Raw genomic sequence first — 21,851 nt, forward strand, 5'->3', positions numbered from 1 at the left:
AGCATCCAGGGAATTTCACCGTTTAACTTTCACTATCCTGTCAGAATATAATTATACCTTCAGTGTAGACTGACACTAGAATATACAAAGACATAAGGAAAAAAACTAAAAAGAATGCGGATGAATTGACATCCTACTCTGAGCAATTAAGTCCCTCTTTCTCACGTAAAAACCAAAACTACTTCGTCAAATTACGTGAAAAAGTTTGCTGGGTGACTGTAGGGAAATTATTCCATCTGTAGGATCCTTCCTTAACATCATCTGTCGGAACATCCATTGGAGAAGCAGGCAGCGGAAAACAGAGCCCCTGGGAACACACCATGAGAGGGCGTCCCCTACTCATGGGTTCACGGCTTCTGTCCTCCATGCATCAACTCCAATCTTCTATACACTATAAACCAGCTTAGTCATCTACTATGTCCTAAGCTGCATCTTCTCAAAGAACAAAGGTTTGTTTCCCTGAACTAATCACACATCCAAGGTGGCCACATTTTGGAGTGTAACAAAGTCTGGTCAAACAAGACCTTACTTCAGACAATCTTGATGTTAGCACTAGATACAGTGGCATTGGGGAATGTAGGCCTCCCAAGTGCAGCAAGATGGCCACCAGAGGCAGAAAGGGGCAGGGCTACAAATCTCCCAGGTGAGGCAAGATGGCTGCTGGAGGAGGAAGGGGCAGGGGCTTAGTCCTGTCCCGGATCGGAATGACCGGAAGTAACGTCACACACCCTGAAAGTGAGCAAATGGGGGGAAGTAATTTCAGGATGGGGGCAGGGCTCACCACACTTGCTGCAGAGTCACACTATGTGGGGGTTTTAAACATTGGAAGTGCAGCCGCCATTATAGGGATGGGCTATAGTCAACACAAAGGCATTACATTGTTCATGATACAGGCAATACACATCCCCCACTACACTCCCCCCCCCCCCCAATTCTGCTCCCGAACCCCTTTCCTACATTATACAACCTCCTAGCAATCTAAAGCACCATTCTGTCTGCCAGGGCCTCCTGCTTATCTTCTGAAAACTTTTCTGCGGTCTGTCTACAACCCAACATTCCTTTCTTTCAGCAACTTTCCTGATCCTTATCTTTGCTTGCTTTTTTTCCCACCATTCTCTAGAATTCCTAGACAACCTAGATCTATGCCGTATTCTATTCTGCCTGCTCATTCTATCCTATTTGAAATTTCTGGACGCAGTAAAACTTTACTAGATTCCACCTATCTCTTCTTACCTCGCAGATCACAATGTACATTAACTGTATAAACACAAAACAAAAGGAACAGACGGGTTAACTGGGAAATGCTCAGTGGCTTAACATCAGCCCACTCTCTTATCAGTAAAACCCCCAGTAACAAACACTGCACATTCTTTAAACAAGACCTTTGACTATACACAAAGACTGACGATTATATTCAGTGACCAAGACTAACAGTATTTGGAGTATCAAGCCGTCTCACACCACGGCTATAATCCCCGCGTATCCCTTTCCACATATGAGAACATAACACGCTCAATCATACAGGTAAATACGCCTATTTTAACCCCTGCGTATCCCTCCTTACGTATGAGAGCATATACCACGCTCGATCATACAAGTGCATACGCCTATTTAAAATTTTCCTGGCCTCGCTCTCCAAGTGTATTAGAGCAAACCGTGCACTATTACATAGGAGAGTGCGCCCCGGGCGCACTCCCTCAGGCTTATACAGCCAAGTCCGCCCTTCTGACACATTAACCCTCACAGAATCTGTCTCTTGGTCTTGTATACACAATCTTTAACCGCCTCAGACACAACATTCACAGCATACAGAATACCACTAGACAGGTTAAACGGTGATAATCGGGTAGACAGAACTATATTACCTGCCTTTCAGTGATTTATTACTCTGGCTGTAGAGGTGGGCAGATAAACAGACAGAAGTCATCTCACACAGGTAGATTAACATAAAGCTATCTTACCATATTCCGTAGATTTTCGGGCCCCTGAGTTCTGCGTTTTATCTACCAGTCTCTGTATCTTTCCAGAATAAAAAAAAAATCACAAATCTACCCGGCCCACCAAGGGACGCCAAATTGTACTGGATCATATTTTTCTCCAGCAGGTTTCAGGGTATTCTGTAGCTTCCTAATTGTATAGTGTGCACACATAATGAAAGAAACCAATCCGACAAAAGTCATCAGCCTTGAAGCTCAACCAGCTCTCTGGAGTTACAATTCCAGAGCCCTAATTTATTGAAACACATAATACCTGCCCTTTATGGGCGTATAACAGATTACATCAGTAACGTATACATATTCTTATTCGCTGGGTCATATAGAATTCCCTGCCTCCCTCCCCACCTTCTCTCAAGTCCAGTGTACGTGTGGACTTTGTCCTCTCAGCATGCGGTCAGTTAAAGGGGTTGTCTCGCGAAATCAAGTGGGGCTATACACTTCTGTATGGCCATATTAATGCACTTTGTAATATACATCGTGCATTAATTATGAGCCATACAGAAGTTATTCACTTACCTGCTCCATTGCTAGCGTCCTCGTCTCCATGGTTCCGTCTAAATTCGCCGGCGGCTTGCTTTTTTAGACGCGCTTGCGCAGTTCGGTCTTCTGCTCTGAGCACGAGCCGCTTCAGTGTGCTCGCCGCTACAGCTCTTTTGCGCATGCGCAGACGAACTGTATCTTCTCGGGAGCGCGCTGGAGCGGCCATTCTGCTACCATCCTCTCTTAGAGGAAGGTGCAGAGCCGCCCAGCCCTCCAGCAGAGCTGCCCAGCCCAGCCCAGCCCAGCCGCCCAGGTAAGTGATTGGTGACGGACTGACGGGGGTGACGCGTGACTGACTGCCGCTGTGGCCCCGGAGCCTACCATTGTGGCCCCAGAGCCTACCGCTGAGCCCCCGAGCCTACTGCTGTGGCCCCGGAGCCTACCGCTGGGCCCCAGAGCCTACCGCTGGGCCCCGGGGCCTACCGCTGGGCCCCGGAGCCTACCGCTGGGCCCCGAGGCCTACCGCTGGGGAGCCGGGGCGTAGCGCTTGGGAGCCGGGGCGTAGCACTGGGGAGCCGGGGCGTAGCGCTGGGGAGCCGGGGGCTAGCGCCGGTTACCTGCTCCCTGGCGATGGGTGACTGGTCGGCCGCGTTCAATCCCGGGGTCCGGTCGGCGGCTGCGGGGCGTCTGGTTGTCAGGGAGACACAGCTGGTAGCGTCTCGGGAGCGCGCACGTCGGGCTACAGCAAGCGACGGGAAAAGAGCCGGCGGCCATCTTGGGAAAATTTTTATAAGTTGCTGAAACGCTGGAACTGTAAGTACAAACCAGCTAGAAAAGTCATTTACAGGGGGGCTTAGTAATGTATGCTTAATTAGGGGGACTGGGCAAAAAAAAAATTCACTGCTTCCTCGAGACAACCCCTTTAAAGTAATTCCTTTGTTGGAGAAGTTGAAGGTGGGGGGAGGTGGGAGGAGAACGCCCAAAATGCATACAAGTAAAACACACAGTATAGGAATGTGATTTAACTCTTTCCTTATGTAGTGGAGCTTTATATTAGGCTAAAGTTATAAAACACACATCTTTCATCATGCCATTGTCCTGCAATTACCATAATGAAATTATGCAGCCATTAGCCTCTACAGAGTTAAATCACTACAGCTGTGCAATACTTCTAGTTTATTACAAATCAATAGACATTTTACGCTAACTAATCTTCATGTCTACTACAAATGCACTGCTCAGATATGCTGATGTGAAGGAGCCTGCAGGCGGGTGGTGCTCCACCGCAGGCACAACGCTGCTCCTGCCTCACACTTTTGGGTTTCTCTAGTCTGGCTGTCTTGGCCTTGCGCCCTTTGGGGGACCCTACACACCGGTATACACCCTGTGAGACCCAACGCTCAACCACCTCCTAATTCCAACTGAAAAGGTAAAAGTGTTATCAATTTGGTACATTGCACACTCTCTCATTGCATCATTTAAATGCCCCAATCGGCGTTTGGAGGTCCTGAACGTCCCACTCTGCCTTCAGTGTTATCGGAGAGTTAGGATCGGTTGTCATGGCAGCCTAGGGCCTCCTGAAGGCCCCCAGGGATGCCATGAATGACCATCTATCAAGGCACACCTTCATAGATTACCCTTTCAGAACGCGGTATAATGCAATACTATTGTACTGCAGTATACTGTATGAGCGATCAAAAGATTGCAAGTTTAAATCCCATTAAAAACAAGTTTATAGGAGTTTTTTATTAAATATTAGAAAGAAAATTAAAACTTGTAACCCCCCCCCAATAATGGCACAATTTTATTTCCTAGGTCTTTTCACACATTAATACTTCAGAGTTTTCCAGCACATTATGGGGTACACCAAAGAACGGAGAAAGGCTGCAGCAGGAAGGGTTAAACAAGTTCTATAATTATGCTCTAGTCACATCCAGAGCTGCATTCTCTTCTCTTATATAGGCTACAGCCATGGCTAATCGTCCTGCGATGAAGGTGGTCGGTGGGATGCCCCTCCTAGGGCCTTTTGCAGAAAACTGGGAGAGTGTTCAGTGTTTCCAGGCCAGAGAAGAGGACTTGCTGATCGCTACATACCCGAAATCTGGTGAGACTGAGGAACTTTATACACAGGGGCGTCCCTATCCTTGTCAGTCCCAGAGTCTCTGCTCTTCAGGTAGTGGCACTGCTGGCTGGGGTATCGGTATGTGGCACCGCTCCTCTTCCACCGTCCTTGTAGCTTCACCAGTCTTGTTGCGGGTCTGACTTGTCGCTACCTCTGACCTACCCTATAAACCTGCCCTTGTGTGCTCTGCCCCGCTCCTGAGTGCTTCATAATACCATCTTTAGGCTGCCTGTCCACGGGCGTTGCGGTATCTTGCGGCAGATCTCTGCCATATGGGAGCAGGGGCTGTCAGACGGATCTCCGCTGTCAGCCTATCTGACAGATAGGCTGAACGCAGAAAATCGCAGCAAATCACAGCATGCTGCGACTTGCTGGCTGCAGCGAAGAATCGCAATGATTCTCCACTCGTGGACAGGGGGCATGCGCATACTGTCAGGGGTTGAACCGGCGACCCAGCCCCTGTGCTTGAGGGGGCCCAGAGGCCGTCCTCCACCATATACAGGTACACTTTCAGATCGCACTGTCTGCGGCCGCCTGATTAGTGCGGTCTGGCCGACAGCATGAGCCAGAGACGAGAGTAGGAGGAGGAAGGACTAGATGAGGACAGGGGAAGAGGAGGGGGGATGAGGGAAGGAGCAGAGAGGACACAGACTCGTGCACAGCATGGCATGGAGCATGGATGATGAGGTCCTCTCCTTGCTGCTTCCCTCCTGCTGACACTGTGTACAGCTGCTCTCCTCACCACAGAAGTAGTCCAGGCCCCGGGGTATCTATCTAGTATCTATCTGGCCTCATGTCCACTCGCACGCACGGATTTCACTGCTGAATCCTGCACATGCGCACCAATTTCTTTTAAAAAATCTGTCTTTCCGCATATCCGCGGCACAGCACAAAAACAGCTGCGGATACGGACATCTTCCATAGGCTTCAAAGGAAGCTGCGGGAGCCGCCTGTGTGGCAGATCCACAGGAAAATGGAGCATGCTGCGATTCCTTCTCGTGCATGCGACCCGCACGCCAGGAAGGAATTTATCTGCATGCTTTTAGCTGCCTTACTGATGCTAATGCATCCCTATGGGCAGCAAGAGGCACGGATCTCCCTGCAGGGGCCACGCGCCAGTTTTATAAGTAAAATCTGCACGTGGGCATTGGCCCTCAGGTATAGGGAGGGGGGGAAAAAGGGCCTGGGGGGGAGGGCGGACGGCCCAAGCTGAACTTTTGCACCCGGGCCCGTGGTACGCCTTTAGGTATGCCCCTGGTTCACTGCGTTCCCTGCGGCCGAATTATCACTACAGGGAATACAATCCAAACCCGCCCATGGACCACCAGCCTTATGCCTGCATCACACGAATGTATTTGCAAAGTGTTTGCACGTACAATATGTAGTGAATAGAACGCTCTGCAGCTCGGTAGCCTCACGCACGTGCCATGCCTGGCCCACGTCTTTAATTTGGTGGTTCAGCGCTTTCTGAAAAGCTACCCACGCTTGTCAGACCTGCTCGAAAAGGTGCGCCAGCTCTGCGCACATTTCCGCAAGTCCCACACAGACGCTGCCACCCTGTGCACCCTGCAACATCGGTTTAATCTGCCAGTGCACCGACTGCTGTGCGACGTGCCCACATGGTGGAACTCTACGCTCCACATGTTGGCCAGGCTCTATGAGCAGCGTAGAGCTATAGTGGAATACGAACTCCAACATGGGCGGCGCAGTTGGAGTCAGCCTCCTCAATTCTTTACAGAAGAGTGGGCCTGGTTGGCAGACATCTGCCAGGTCCTTGGAAACTTTGAGGAGTCTAACCAGATGGTGAGCGGGGATGCTGCAATCTTTAACGTCACCATTCCTCTGCTATGCCTCTTGAGAAGTTCCCTGCAAAGCATAAAGGCAGACGCTTTGCGCTCGGAAACGGAGGCGGGGGAAGACAGTATGTCGCTGGATAGTCAGAGCACCCTCCTGTCTATATCTCAGCGCGTTGAGGAGGAGGAGGAGGTGGAGGAGCATGAGGAGGAGGGGAAAGAAACAGCTTGGCCCACTGCTGAGGGTACCCATGCTGCTTGCCTGTCATCCTTTCAGCGTGTATGGCCTGAGGAGGAGGAGGAGGAGGAGGATCCTGAAAGTGATCTTCCTAGTGAGGACAGCCATGTGCTGTGTACAGGTACCCTGGAACACATGGCTGACTTCATGTTAGGATGCCTTTCTCGTGACCCTCGCGTTACACGCATTCTGGCCACTACGGATTACTGGGTGTACACACTGCTCAACCCACGGTATAAGGAGAACTTTTGCACTCTCATACCCGAAGAGGAAAGGGGTTCGAGAGTGATGCTATACCACACGACCCTGGCGGACAAGCTGACGGTAAAATTCCCATCCGACAGCGCTAGTGGCAGAAGGCGCAGTTCCGAGGGCCAGGTAGCAGGGGAGGCGCGGAGATCAGGCAGCATGTATAGCATAGGCAGGGGAACACTCTCTAAGGCCTTTGACAGCTTTCTGGCTCCCCAGCAAGACTGTGTCACCGCTCCCCAGTCAAGGCTAAGTCGGCGGGAGCACTGTAAAATGATGGTGAGGGAGTACGTAGCCGATCGCACGACCGTCCTCCGTGACGCCTCTGCCCCCTGCAACTACTGGGTGTCGAAGCTGGACATGTGGCCTGAACTCGCGCTGTATGCCCTGGAGGTGCTTGCTTGTCCTGCGGCTAGCGTCTTGTCAGAGAGGGTGTTTAGTGCGGCTGGGGAATCATCACGGATAAGCGTACCCGCCTGTCAACCGACAGTGCCGACAGGCTTACACTCATCAAGATGAACAAAGCCTGGATTTCCCCAGACTTCTCTTCTCCACCAGCGGACATCAGCGATACCTAAACAATACGTAGGCTGCACCCGCGGATGGAAGCATCGTTCTCCATCACCATCAAAAACGGGGACCTTTTAGCTTCATCAATCTGTATATTCTATTCATCCTCCTCCTCCTGCTCCTCCTCCTGAAACCTGACGTAATCACGCCGAACGGGCAATTTTTCTTAGGCCCACAAGGTTCAGTCATATAATTTTTGTAAACAATTTTTATACGTTTCAATGCTCATTAAAGCGTTGAAACTTGCACCTGAACCAATTTTTATTTTAACTGGGCTGCCTCCAGGCCTAGTTACAAATTAAGCCACATTAACCACAGCGATTAATGGGTTTCACCTGCCCTCTTGGTTGGGCATGGGCAATTTTTCTGAGGTACATTAGTACTGTTGGTAATTTTTTTGGGCCCTCACCTACAGTGTAATCCAATTAATTTTTTGCCCACCTGCATTAAAGCTGACGTTACATCAGCTGTGCTGGGCACTGCAATAGGATATATTTATGTACCACCGGTGGGTTCCAGGGAGCCACCCATGCTGTCGGTCCACACGGAGTTGTAACTGCATGTGTCCACTTCTAAAGAACCCCAGTCTGACTGGGGCATGCAGTGTGGGCCCAAGCCCACCTGCATTAAACATGACATTACCTCAGCTGTGATGGGCAATGCAATGGGATATATTTATGTACCGCCGGTGGCTTCCTGGGACCCACCCATGCTGTCGGTCCACACGGAGTTGTAACTGCATGAGTCCACTTCTAAAGAACCCCAGTCTGACTGGGGCATGCAGTGTGGGTCCAAGCCCACCTGCATTAAACATGACATTACCTCAGCTGTGATGGGCAATGCAATGGAATATATTTATGTACCGCCGGTGGGTTCCAGGGAGCCACCCATGCTGTTCGTCCACACGGACTTCACAATAGGGAGTTGTACCTGCCTGTGTCTACTTATAAAAATCCCCAGTCTGACTGGGGCATGCAATGTGGGCCGAAGCCCACCTGCATTTAATCTGACGTTAGCCCTGCTGTCCAGGGCACTGCAATGGGATACATTTATGTACAGCCGGTGGGTTCCAGGGAGCCACCCATGCTGTGGGTGCACACGGAATTCCCATTGCGGAGTTCTACCTGCCTGTGACTATTTATAAAAAACCCCGGTCTGACTGGGGCATGCAGACACCTTGACAGAATGAATAGTGTGTGGCACATAGGTTCCCCATTGCTATGCCCACGTGTGCAGCTCCTGATGGCGGTGGCACAGGATTATATTTCTCATTGCTTCTGTACAGCATTGTGGGCTATCGTCCTGCCCCTTTTAAAGAGGGTCGCTGCCTAGCCGTGCCAACCCTCTGCAATGTGTGCCTGCGGTTCCTCCTCATGGCAGACGCACTTATAAATAGACATGAGGGTGGCGTGGCATGGGGGCAGCTGAAGGCTGCGCAGAGACACTTTGGTGTGTGCTGTGGACACTGGGTCGTGCGGGCGGGGGGGGGGCAGCATCTAACCCAGGAGAAGTGGCAGCGGAGTGTCATGCAGGAAGTGATTGTGCTTTGTTGGAGGTAGTGTGGTGCTTAGCTAAGGTATGCATTGCTAATAAGGGCTTTTCAGAAGTTAAAATTGTTGGGGGGGGCACTCTTGCCGCTATTGTGGCTTAATAGTCGGACCTGGGAACTTGAGATGCAGCCCAACATGTAGCCCCTCGCCTGCCCTATCCGTTGCTGTGTCGTTCCAATCACTTTCTTGAATTGCCCAGATTTTCACAAATGGAAACCTTAGCGAGTATCAGCGATATACAAAAATGCTCGGGTCGCCCATTGACTTCAATGGGGTTCGTTATTCGAAACGTACCCTCGAGCATCGCGAAATTTTCGTCCCGAGTAACGAGCACCCGAGCATTTTGGTGCTCGCTCATCTCTAATTGGTACGGGTTGAGACCTCAGGTGCCAGTTCAGAAGAGTTTTGTAAACTAACTGCTCTCTTGGTGGATCCGGCTCATGTATTTGTCTTGACAGCCACTGCAGAAACTGAGCTTTCCGCAGGTCCTGACAAATAGTAAGCCACGTCCAATTCTGCAAAACAAAGGTTCTCCTGGGTCATCGCTTAGCCCAAGGAACTAGACATCTGACATAGGAACAAAAGCCATACCTGTACTTACACCTGCTTCTAAACTCCGCACCTTTCTGGGCTTTGTTTCATGCTGCCGCCCATGGATCCACTCTGTTTCCTCTCTTATGCAACTACTCTATGACTGTCTTTCAATCATTCTTTTCTCTCTCTCACCCCTGCACCCTTTTACACTTTATCATTTATTCTTTTCTGTACTGAATTTTCTGGCCATATGACGACAGTATTGACACAAAAGCACGGGGGACAACCACGGCCACTTGGATACTACTCCATGAGGCTGGATCCAGTGGCTCGAGGAGCTCCCTCATGTATGTGCGCGGTGGCAGCAGTACAGGCAATGGTTGACAAATCTTCGGAGTTGGTATTGAACTACCCCGTAGTGGTCCTCACCCCTCATGACATCCGGAGCATATACACGCAAGTGCAACCCAAGCACTTCTTTCTGGCCCATCAAATCTAGCCACAATGTGCTCCTGTCATTCTTTTCAATGTTACTACTACCTTGAACCCGGCTACTCTTCTTCCAATTAAGTATCCTAGTTCAAAAGGGGGGGAGGAGAAGACATAGGTGATCTAGGTATTGCAGGTCAGCTATTTTTAAACAAGGTTCTGATCTGTTTGAAATAGAATACCAGCCTGATTGTCTAGCGGTAATCGGTGCAAGGGGTTTCAGGAGTTCCAATTCAGCTGGCAGAAACTGAACCGCTTGAGGTAATGTTTAAAGGGTAGTGATGCCTCACGCGCTTCCTTGTGCTGGAAGGTCCTGAAAGCATATTGGGAACCGATGTGATGGGACCCTTGGGATGTTGTATCGAACTTCACCCGTCCGGTGAGGCTCGTATACACCCCGGGTCTGAAAGTCACCCGACCTTCTGTCGGATGGCAGCAGACCAAGCGACACCTCTCCCTGTCCTCACTCTTATGCACGCAGAGGAGCAAGATTTTAATGTCATTCTCCGAGCCTTTGGGCTACCAGACAGACGGACCTTGGCAGACTGTCAGTCTCATTGGTAATGGTCTACCTAAAGGAAGGGGAAAAAGCCCCCTTGGTCCGTCAGTACCCCCTGGCACATGTCCAGGAAGATACAATTGCAGACACTGTCTCTTCTTTATGTTAACTTAATGCCCTTAAGGACTGTGTCTTCCCAGCCAATACCCCTTTTGTTCCCCGTTAAAGAGAAAGAGTTTAAAGGGCCAGCCAGACTGTCAGTATTTGTTTGCATTTATTTTCAGAGGAAAGCAGTACTGTTGGACAGTGCTGCCATAAGGGGCACAGAATAGCCCAAAACCAGTTCACCAGATGCATGAAGCTGGTATTAGATGCCTGGCCAATTCCCGAGGGCACCGCCCTCTTGTAATATGTTGATGATTTACTTTTTTTTATGTACTCCTGACCCAAATAGTTACCTCAATTCATCACTAAGCCTTCTGTGTTTCCTCCATCAGAGTAGAATGGCCGCAAAGCCAGCAAAGACAAACTTCAGTTCTGCAAATCTCACGTAGTGTTCCTGGGCCACTGCCTAGGTCCAGGTGCTAAACACCTGACGCCAGAGCGCACGAAGGTGGTAAGTGACATGCAACTTCCCACCTCCCATGCCCAGTTGCGTACCTTCTTGGGACTGGTTTCATACTGTCGTCCGTGGATACGCTCTGCCTCCATGACCATGCAGCCTCTGTACGACTGTTTGGGTTCACGGCCATTTGCCCTAACCCCGCAGGCCGAGTCAGCCTTCCATCAGCTGAAAGTACAGATAACCAGACTGCCAGACTATGACAAACCTTTCCAAATGTACATCACTGAGATGGCGGGACACGCCACCGCTGTACTGACACAAATGCATGGTGACAAAAAGCGACCTGTAGCATACTACAGTGCCCATCTTGACGCGGTGGCTAGAGGGTCTCTATCATGTGTCCGAGCGGTTCTAACAGTCCAGGCGCTACTGGACAAAAGTTCTGACGTTGTCCTAGATCAGACCATGGTGATCTACACCCCACATGACATACATGGTATCCTGACACAGGTAAGCCATAGACATCTGTCTCTTGCCAGACAGATAAAAATTGAACTCGCAGTGCATTCCTCCTCGAACATCTCATTCCAAAGGTGCACCACCTTGAATCCAGCCACCTTACGTTTACTAGGTGACGTAGATTCAAATGGGGGGAGTAAGTACAGGGGACCAGTTGTTTTACAACTCCCTGAGTGACGAACAGGAGGCATTTGACACCCGAAACCAGCATGACTGTGTGGCCCTCATGGCCCAGGAAATGGCTGGGTTTGCGCATGTCACAGACAAGCCCCTGCAGAACCCCCAGTTTGAGCTGTTTGTGGATGGATCCAGATACATGAATGACGAAGGAAGGTTTGTAACCGGTTTTGAAGTAGTCACACTGAATGAGATACTTGTACAAAACCACTGCCGCCACACATGTCAGCGCAGGCCTGTACAATCGCGAAGGATACCACTGCTAACATCTACACTGATTCCAGGTACGCCTTTGGTATTGCACTTGACTATGGGCCTATCTGGCGCGCGCAGAGCTTCACAGCTCAAGGCAAGCCGATCAAGAATAGAAAAGCTGTAAGTTTACTAATGAAAGCCATCATCTTGCCAGAACAGGTGGCCATAATAAAGGTTACTGAAGCCCCTGTTAACAAATGCATATTTTGAGTTGTTTTTTTTTTATATACATGGTCCCAGGGTGAGGATGGACAACTCCACACTGGATATGCAGTGGTCACACAACAAGATGTCCTAAAAGCAGAATGCCTCCGCATGTCTCAGCACAAGAAGCGGAACTGAAGGCCCTCACTGAGGCATGTAGAGTGGCAGAAGGTAAGATGGCAAACATTTACACTGACTCCCGGTATGCATTTGGCATAGCTCATGATTACGGCCCAACATGGAAGGCCAGACAGTTTTTTAACCTCAGCAGGACAGCCAATTAAGAATCATGCAGCGGTGCAGAGTCTCTTGGAAGCCCTACTTCTACCTGACAAAGTGGAGAGCTCACACCAATTCCTACATCAGAGAAGCAAGAGGCAACGTCATCACAGACCACACAGCAAAGGCAGCGGCCCTCAAGCCGTGGAAGAAAAGAAGAATTTGACAAAAACTTTGGACATTGACAAAATCTTTGAACTTTGATATGCTAAAGACTTTACAGTTAAAAGCCAGCAAGGAAGGAAAAGACAAATGGACTTAATATGGGAGCAGCAGAAACAGTACGGTGTATGGCGGACAGTCGACAGAACTTGCCTACCACAGTCCCTGTGCCCCATGATGGCCCAGCTGATGCCCGGAAAGACGCACCTCTCAAAGTAGCAATGATGTCGACGCTTGAACAAGGAAGGGTGGCTCCTGGGTTTTCTGTAGCTGCTGCATCATTTGTCCAATTTTGTATGATCTTTGCCTTAAGCAACAGGGCAGAAGTAAATTTGCCACATAACACTTGCCTAGACCACTCTACCCATTTCAGGGATTGCAAATTGACTACATTCAGCTCCCACTTGTTGGGAAGTATGAATATGTGCTTGTTGTTGTTGATTTCTTTTCAGGTTGGAGACCTACCCTGTTACTAAAGTAAATAAGCAGGTAACTGCACAGAAGCTCATGAATGAGGTAATCCGCAGATACGGGGTATTAGAGACAATTGAGAGTGACAGAGGTACACATTTTACAGGTGAAGTGATGCGAGAGGGGATGTCAGCCTTTGGGGTGGAACAAGCGTTTCACACCCTATACCACCCGCAGAGTTCAGACAAGGTTGAAAGACTAAATGGTACGCTTAAGTTGAAAGAAGTGTTGTTTGGCTCTATGCCAAGATTGGGGCTGTATCATCCACAGGCCCTACAGCAGGGCTATGACACAGTAGCCGGATATGTAAAGCACCTGTGTGACCAACTAACAATAACACAGAATCTAGTCTTTTTCTTCCATTCCAGACCCAGACAATTTAGAGGTATCACACTCTCTACAACCTGGAGACTGGGTGCTCGTAAAGAGGCGTGTCCGGAAATCCCTAGGGCCCAGATTCAAGGGGCCCTATCAAGTCCTGCTGACCACACCTACTTCAGTAAAAGTTGAAGGAACTGTTGCTTGTCTTGGGACTAATGGGACTTTTCACGCCCTGCTTTGCCCCCCCCCCCCCCCATGAGAAGGAAAAATGAAGGACATTTTGTTTATTGATGGACTTTTTGGACTCCTCACTCCATGCTTCGCCCCTATGAGAGGGTGCAAAATGACAATGCCCAGAACTACTTTGTTAGACACCACCAAATACTGGTAGATGGACTGAACACCGCACAGGTGAAGGACTGTTGGACTTGCACACACACACCTGGTGCCACTAGTTTTCTTTTCCTGGTTGTTACTGTTCCGCCGAAAGAATTGCTTACATGGACAAATGAAAACTCAGAAATCTGAGATAGCTGGTGGGGTAACACATTTAGTTCTTTGAACCCTGCCAATTGGTTCTCTGGTCTGGGAGGGTGGTTCATGGGAATTTTACAAGGTATGCTTCAAGTAGCAATGATTTTGCTCGTCACATATATATTGCTTTAAAGTTAATCACGTCTTGTACCACACGTTGTAGTGAAAAAGCTTTTGCTAAACTTTAACCCAGATGGACTTTGGGACCACCACATGACTCTAGGGAATCTGGCAGGAGCTGGCACCACTCGGGTGAAGTACCTAGCATGATGGTGGACCCTATGTCCAAATGGGGGAATGTGAGGGGTTAATTCGTGTTTATGCTTTTCTAAAGAGAAAGATAAGTGTATTTCATCTTCTTAAGCTTAACCACAAATACGTGTAAGGGTTGACGCTTTTAAAATGGACTACAAAGACTCCATTTTGTCTCTTTGCTTGTCTGCTATAATACACATATATTTTGTATTAATTTCAACTTTCACTTGAGAAAAATGTTAGATTTCAGTTAGAATGATCCACCTGGAAATATTAATTGGATTACCACTAGGTTTCTGTCCTGTTCTTATCTTTAAATATTTCTAGTTGAAACTTAGTAACAAGCTTACAGGAATGTACCTCCCGATTACACCTACACAGAGGAAGACATACCGATAAGAGGCTGAGATGTTTTAAATCAATACATGTGCTTATTAATTGTAATTGTATCTGGCATAAAGCCACTTGCTTCGTAGAAATGTATAAAGATTGAATACATTGTACATTAAACAGGCATTTCTTTGGTTAACACATACGGTGTGGTGTCCATTGAACTCCTCAGAGTATACTCGCAAGATTCAAACAGATTGGGAAGCAGACAGCATCAGCTGACGGGTCCCCTTGTGACCCCCCCCCCAAACAATATGGTGTGTATGGTGGCAGTGAGTCAGGGGGGCAGTGATATGGTCTGTATGGTGGCAGGAGGTCAGTGGGGCAGTCATATGGTCAGTATTGCAGCAGGAGGTCAGTGGGGCAGTCATATGGTCTGCATGGCGGAGGGGTCTCTGCATACACAGTGTATTATAGAGGTAATGTATCCATTGTTCCCATATAATCTTATTTCCCCCTATTTATACTTGAGTGATGTATTATATATAAGGGATGCACTATATACACGGTGCAGACAGGATCGCTGAGCAGAAGAACAATTTATAAAAAATCACTGATTACAGTTGTTTGTATTAGTTTGTAATCAGTATCTTCTACCACCAGGTGGCGACATTGCACTGCTGAGGCACTCACTAGTACAATGCAATGGTGTGTTGCTGCCACCTAGTGTTTCTACATGGAATGTGGATTGTGTTTAATATATTACCGTGTATTTAATGTCAAAGCTGTTCTACAGGTCCCTCCCCTTTATAATGGCTCCTCCTCTTTGTAGAGGCTGCACCCCTCCATTTATGCATAGGAATTATCAAACAATTTTGTCCTGTCACCAGTAGTTTACTTTCTTGTAGTTTATAACTGTTTTGCCCTTACCATCATGAAAGTCATTTTTGCAGGAGGTGGCAGGAGGTCAGTGGGGCAGTCATATGGTCTGAATGGAGGTAGGAGGTCAGTAGGGCGGTCATATGGTCTGTATAGTGGCAGGAGGTCAGTGGGGCAGTCATATGGTCTGTATGGTGGCAGGAGGTCAGTGGGGCAGTCATATGGTCTGTATGGTGGCAGGAGGTCAGTGGGGCAGTCATATGGTCTGTATTGTGGCCGGGGCTTAGTTGGGCAGTCATATGGTCTGTATGGTGGCAGGAGGTCAGTGGGGCAGTCATATGGTCTGTATGGTGGCAGGTCGTCAGTGGGGCAGTCATATGGTAAGGATTGCAGCAGGAGGTCAGTGGGGCAATCATATGATGTGTATGGTGGTAGGAGGTCTGTGGGGCAGTCATATGGTGTGTATGGAGGCAGGCGGCCAGTGTGGCAGTCATATGGTGTGTATGGTGGCTGGAGGTCAGTGGGGCAGTCATATGGTGCGTATGGTGGCGGGAGGTCAATGGGGCAGTCATATAGTGTATATACAGGCAGGAGGTCAGTCGGGCAGTCATATGGTCTGTATGGTGGCAGGAGGTCAGTGGGGCAGTCATATGGTCTGTATGGTGGTAGGAGGTCTGTGGGTCAGTCATATGGTCTGTATGGTAGCAGGAGGTCAGTGGGGCAGTCATATTGTGAGGGTATATATATATATTGCCATATGTTTTTTATGCTTTATACCTATATGCAAGTTTTATTCAATTCCAAATGAGAAAAAACTTATATGTCGCCTTACATCAGATATTCCAAGGCTTTGCAAGGCTGAGAGATGTTCTAGAAATTCAGAGATGATACCGAACCAGACATGAAGGCCGCGTGTACTTGGCCGTTTTCCCAGAAGCGCTGGAACAAGATATCAAGATGTTCAACCATGTACATAATTTTCACTGTCTCAGGCCGGAAATCCGGACTGCCCATATATGGTTATTAGCCCATCACCCCTTGATGGTGATGGGACAAAGGGTATAAGATCTCATGTAATCTGTAATAAAGCTCGACACGTCGGCAAAGCGCAGCCATGTCCCGTGTGAGGAATTATACCAGACCTCCCTGTGTGGTGTCTCTTCTTACCGCCGGCAACGGGGCAAGTGGGGTGGGCCCGATTGGTGCTCTACTTAGAATATTTTACCCTGACAATATGGTGTGTATGGTGGCAGGAGGTCTGTGGGGCAGTCATATGGTGTGTATGGAGGCAGGAGGTCAGTGGGGCAGTCATATGGTGTGTATGGAGGCAGGAGGTATGTGGGGCAGTGATATAGTGTGTATGGTGGCAGGAGGTCTGTGGGGCAGTCATATGGTCCGCATGGCGGAGGGGGTCTCTGCATGCACAGTGTATTGTGGAGGTAATGTATCCATTGATCCCATATAATCTTATTTCCCCCTATTTATACTTGAGTGATGTATTATATATAAGGGATGCACTATATACACGGTGCAGACAGGATCGCTGAGCAGAAGAACGATTTATAAAAAATCACGGATTACAGTTCTGTTTGTATTAGTTTGTAATCAGTATCTTCTACCACCAGGTGGCGACATTGCACCGCTGAGGCACTCACTAGTACAATGAAGTGGTGTGTTGCTGCCACCTAGGGTTTCTACACGGAATGTGGATTGTGTTTAATATATTACCGTGTATTTAATGTCAAAGCTGTTCTACAGGTCCCTCCCCTTTATGATGGCTCCTCCCCTTTGTAGAGGCTGCACCCCTCCATTTATGCATAGGAATTATCAAACAATTTTGTCCTGTCACCAGTAGTTCACTTTCTTGTAGTTTATAACTGTTTTGCCCTTACCATCATGAAAGTCATTTTTGCAGGAGGTGGCAGGAGGTCAGTGGGGCAGTCATATGGTCTGAATGGAGGCATGAGGTCAGTAGGGCGGTCATGTGGTATGTATAGTGGCAGGAGGTCAGTAGGGCAGTCATGTGGTCTGTATGGTGGCAGGAGGTCAGTGGGGCAGTCATATGGTCTGTATGGTGGCAGGAGGTCAGTGGGGCAGTCATATGGTCTGTATGGTGGCAGGAGGTCAGTGGGGCAGTCATATGGTCTGTATGGTGGCAGGAGGTCAGTGGGGCAGTCATATGGTGTGTATGGTGGCAGGAGGTCAGTGGGGCAGTCATATGGTCTGTATGGTGGCAGGAGGTCATTGGGGCAGTCATATGGTCTGTATGGTGGCAGGGGGTCAGTGGGGCAGTCATATGGTCTGTATGGTGACAGGAGGTCAGTGTGGCCATCATATGGTGTGTATGTTGGTGGGAGGTCAGTGTGGCAGTCATATGGTCTGTATGGTGGCAGGAGGTCAGTGGGGCAGTCATATGGTCTGTATGGTGGCAGGAGGTCAGTGGGGCAGTCATATGGTGTGTATGGAGGCAGGAGGTCTGTGTGGCCGTCATATGGTGTGTATGGTGGCTGGAGGTCACCGGGGGGCAGTCATATGGTGCGTATGGTGGCGGGAGGTCAGTGTGGCTGTCATATGGTGTGTATGGAGGCAGGAGGTCAGTGTGGCCTTTATATGGTGTGTATGGTGGCTGGAGGTCAGTGGGGCAGTCATATGGTGCGTATGGTGGCGGGAGGTCAGTGTGGCTGTCATATGGTGTGTATAGAGGCAGGTGGTCAGTGTGGCCGTCATATGGTGGGTATGGAGGCAGGAGGTCAGTGTGGCCGTCATATGGTGTGTATGGTGGTTGAGGTCAGTGGGGCAGTCATATGATGCGTATGGTGGCGGGAGGTCAGTGTGGCTGTCATATGGTGTGTATGTAGGCAGGTGGTCAGTGTGGCCTTTATATGGTCTGTATGGTGACAGCAGGTCAGTATGGCCATCATATGGTGTGTATGTTGGCGGGAGGTCAGTGGGGCAGTCATATGGTGTGTATGGAGGCAGGAGATCAGTGTGGCCATCATATGGTGTGTGTGTTGGCGGTAGGTCAGTGGGGCAGTCATATGGTGTGTATGGAGGCAGGAGGTCAGTGTGGCCGTCATATGGTGTGTATGGTGGCTGAAGGTCAGTGGGGCAGTCATATGGTGTGTATGGTGGCAGGAGGTCAGTGGGGCAGTCATATGGTCTGTATGGAGGCAGGAGGTCAGTGGGGGAGTCATATGGTCTGTATGGTGGCAGGAGGTCAGTGGGGCAGTCATATGGTCTCTATGGCGGCAGGAGGTCAGTGTGGCAGTCATATGGTCTGTATGGCGGCAGGAGGTCAGTGGGGCAGTCATATGGTCTCTATGGCGGCAGGAGGTCAGTGTGGCAGTCATATGGTCTGTATGGTGGCAGGAGGTCAGTGGGGCAGTCATATGGTCTGTATGGTGGCAGGAGGTCAGTGGGGCAGTCATATGGTCTGTATGGTGGCAGGAGGTCAGTGGGGCAGTCATATGGTGTGTATGGTGGTATGAGGTCTGTGGGGCAGTCATATGGTGTGTATGGTGGCAGGAGGTCAGTGGGGCAGTCATATGGTGTGTATGGTGGCAAAAGGTCAGTGGGGCAGTCATATCATCAGTATTGCAGCAGGAGGTCAGTGGGGCAGTCATATGGTCAGTATTGCAGCAGGAGGTCAGTGGGGCAGTCATATGGTCAGTATTGCAGCAGGAGGTCAGTGGGGCAGTGATATGGTGTGTATGGAGGCAGGAGGTCAGTGGGGCAGTCATATGGTGTGTATGGTGGCAGGAGGTCAGTGGGTCGTCATATGGTCTGCATGGCGGAGGGGTCTCTGCATGCACAGTGTATTGTGGAGGTAATGTATCCATTGTTCCCATATAATCTTATTTCCCCCTATTTATACTTGAGTGATGTATTATATATAAGGGATGCATTATATACACGGTGCAGACAGGATCGCTGAGCAGAAGAACGATTTATAAAAAGCACGTATTACAGTACTGTTTGTAATCAGTATCTTCTACCACCAGGTGGCGACATTGTACTGCTGAGGCACTCACTAGTACAATTCAATGGTGTGTTGCTGCCACCTACTGTTTCTACACGGAATGTGGCTTGTGTTTACTATATTACCCTGTATTTAATGTGAAAGCTGTTCTACAGGTCCCTCCGCTTTATAATGGCTCCTCCCCTTTGTAGAGGCTGCACTCCTCCATTTATGCATAGGAATTATCAATTAATTTTGTCCTGTCACCAGTAGTTCACTTTCCTGTAGTTTATAACTGTTTTGCCCTTAGCATCATGAAAGTCATTTTTGCAGGAGGTCAGTAGGGCAGTCATATGGTCTGTATAGTGGCAGGAGGTCAGTGGGGCAGTCATATGGTCTGTATGGTGGCAGGAGGTCAGTGGGGCAGTCATATGGTCTGTATGGTGGCAGGAGGTCAGTGGGGCAGTCATATGGTCTGTATGGTGGCAGGAGGTCAGTGGGGCAGTCATATGGTCTGTATAGTGGCAGGAGGTCAGTGGGGCAGTCATATGGTCTGTATAGTGGCAGGAGGTGAGTGGGGCAGTCATATGGTCTGTATGGTGGCAGGAGGTCAGTGGGGCAGTCATATGGTCTGTATGGTGGCAGGAGGTGAGTGGGGCAGTCTTATGGTCTGTATGGTGGCAGGTCGTCAGTGGGGCAGTCATATGGTCTGTATGGAGGCAGGAGGTCAGTGTGGCCGTCATATGGTGTGTATGGTGGCGGGAGGTCAGTGGGGCAGTCATATGGTGCGTATGGAGGCAGGAGGTCAGTGTGGCCGTCATATGGTGTGTATATTGGCAGGAGGTCAGTGGGGCAGTCATATGGTCTGTATGGTGGCAGGAGGTCAGTGAGGCAGGGATATGGTCTGTATGTTGGCAGGAGGTCAGTGGGGCAGTCATATGGTCTGTATATTGGCAGGAGGTCAGTGGGGCAGTCATATGGTCTGTATGGTGGCAGGAGGTCAGTGGGGCAGTCATATGGTCTGTATGGTGGCAGGAGGTCAGTGGGGGAGTCATATGGTCAGTATTGCAGCAGGAGGTTAGTGCGGCAATCATATGGTCAGTATTGCAGCAGGAGGCAAACGAGGCAGTCATATGGTCTGTATGGTGGCAGGAGGTCAGTGGGGCAGTCATATGGTCAGTATTGCAGCAGGAGGTCAGTGGGGCAGTGATATGGTGTGTATGGTGGCAGGAGGTCAGTGGGGCAGGCATATGGTCTGTATGGAGGCAGGAGGTCTGTGGGGCAGTCATATAGTCTGTATGGTGGCAGGAGGTCAGTGGGGCAGTGATATGGTCTGTATGGTGGCAGGAGGTCAGTGGGGCAGTCATATGGTCAGTATTGCAGCAGGAGGTTAGTGCGGCAATCATATGGTCAGTATTGCAGCAGGAGGCAAACGAGGCAGTCATATGGTCTGTATGGTGACAGGAGGTCAGTGGGGCAGTCATATGGTTAGTATTGCAGCAGGAGGCAAACGAGGCAGTCATATGGTCTGTATGGTGGCAGGAGGTCAGTGGGGCAGTCATATGGTCAGTATTGCAGCAGGAGGTCAGTAGGGCAGTCATATGGTCTGTATGGTGGGGGGAGGTCAGTGGGGCAGGCATATGGTCTGTATGGTGGCAGGAGGTCAGTGGGGCAGTCATATGGTCAGTATTGCAGCAGGAGGTCAGTGGGGCAGTCATATGGGCTGTATGGTGGCAGGAGGTCAGTGGGACAATCATATGGTCTTTATTGCAGCAGGAGGTCAGTGGGGCAGTCATATGGTCTGCATGGCGGAGGCGTCTCTGCATACACAGTGTATTATAGAGGTAATGTATCCATTGTTCCCATATAATCTTATTTCCCCCTATTTATACTTGAGTGATGTATTATATATAAGGGATGCACTATATACACGGTGCAGACAGGATCGCTGAGCAGAAGAACGATTTATAAAAAATCACTGATTAGACTTGTGTTTGTATTAGTTTGTAATCAGTATCTTCTACCACTAGGTGGCGACATTGCACTACTAAGGCTCTCACTAGTACAATGCAATGGTGTGTTGCTGCCACCTAGTGTTTCTACACGGAATGTGGATTGTGTTTAATATATTACCGTGTATTTAATGTCAAAGCTGTTCTACAGGTCCCTCCCCTTTATGATGGCTCCTCCCATTTGTAGAGGCTGCACACCTCCATTTATGCATAGGAATTATCAAACAATTTTGTCCTGTCACCAGTAGTTTACTTTCCTGTAGTTTATAACTGTTTTCCCCTTACCATCATGAAAGTCATTTTTGCAGGAGGTGGCAGGAGGTCAGTGGGGCAGTCATATGGTCTGTATGGTAGCAGGAGGTCAGTGGGGCAGTCATATGGTCTGTATGGTCGGGAGGTCAGTGGGGCA

At 49.3% G+C, this 21,851-nt stretch overlaps 1 pseudogene; it reads left to right on the forward strand.

Moving 5' to 3' along the window:
* The first annotated feature begins 4,448 nt into the window (after positions 1–4,448).
* LOC136577999 (sulfotransferase 1 family member D1-like) overlaps positions 4,449–21,851 on the forward strand; it is a 40,715-nt pseudogene continuing 23,312 nt past the window's right edge.

Source organism: Eleutherodactylus coqui, chromosome 8 (genome assembly GCF_035609145.1).
Source record: "Eleutherodactylus coqui strain aEleCoq1 chromosome 8, aEleCoq1.hap1, whole genome shotgun sequence".
Taxonomy (NCBI): domain Eukaryota; kingdom Metazoa; phylum Chordata; class Amphibia; order Anura; family Eleutherodactylidae; genus Eleutherodactylus; species Eleutherodactylus coqui.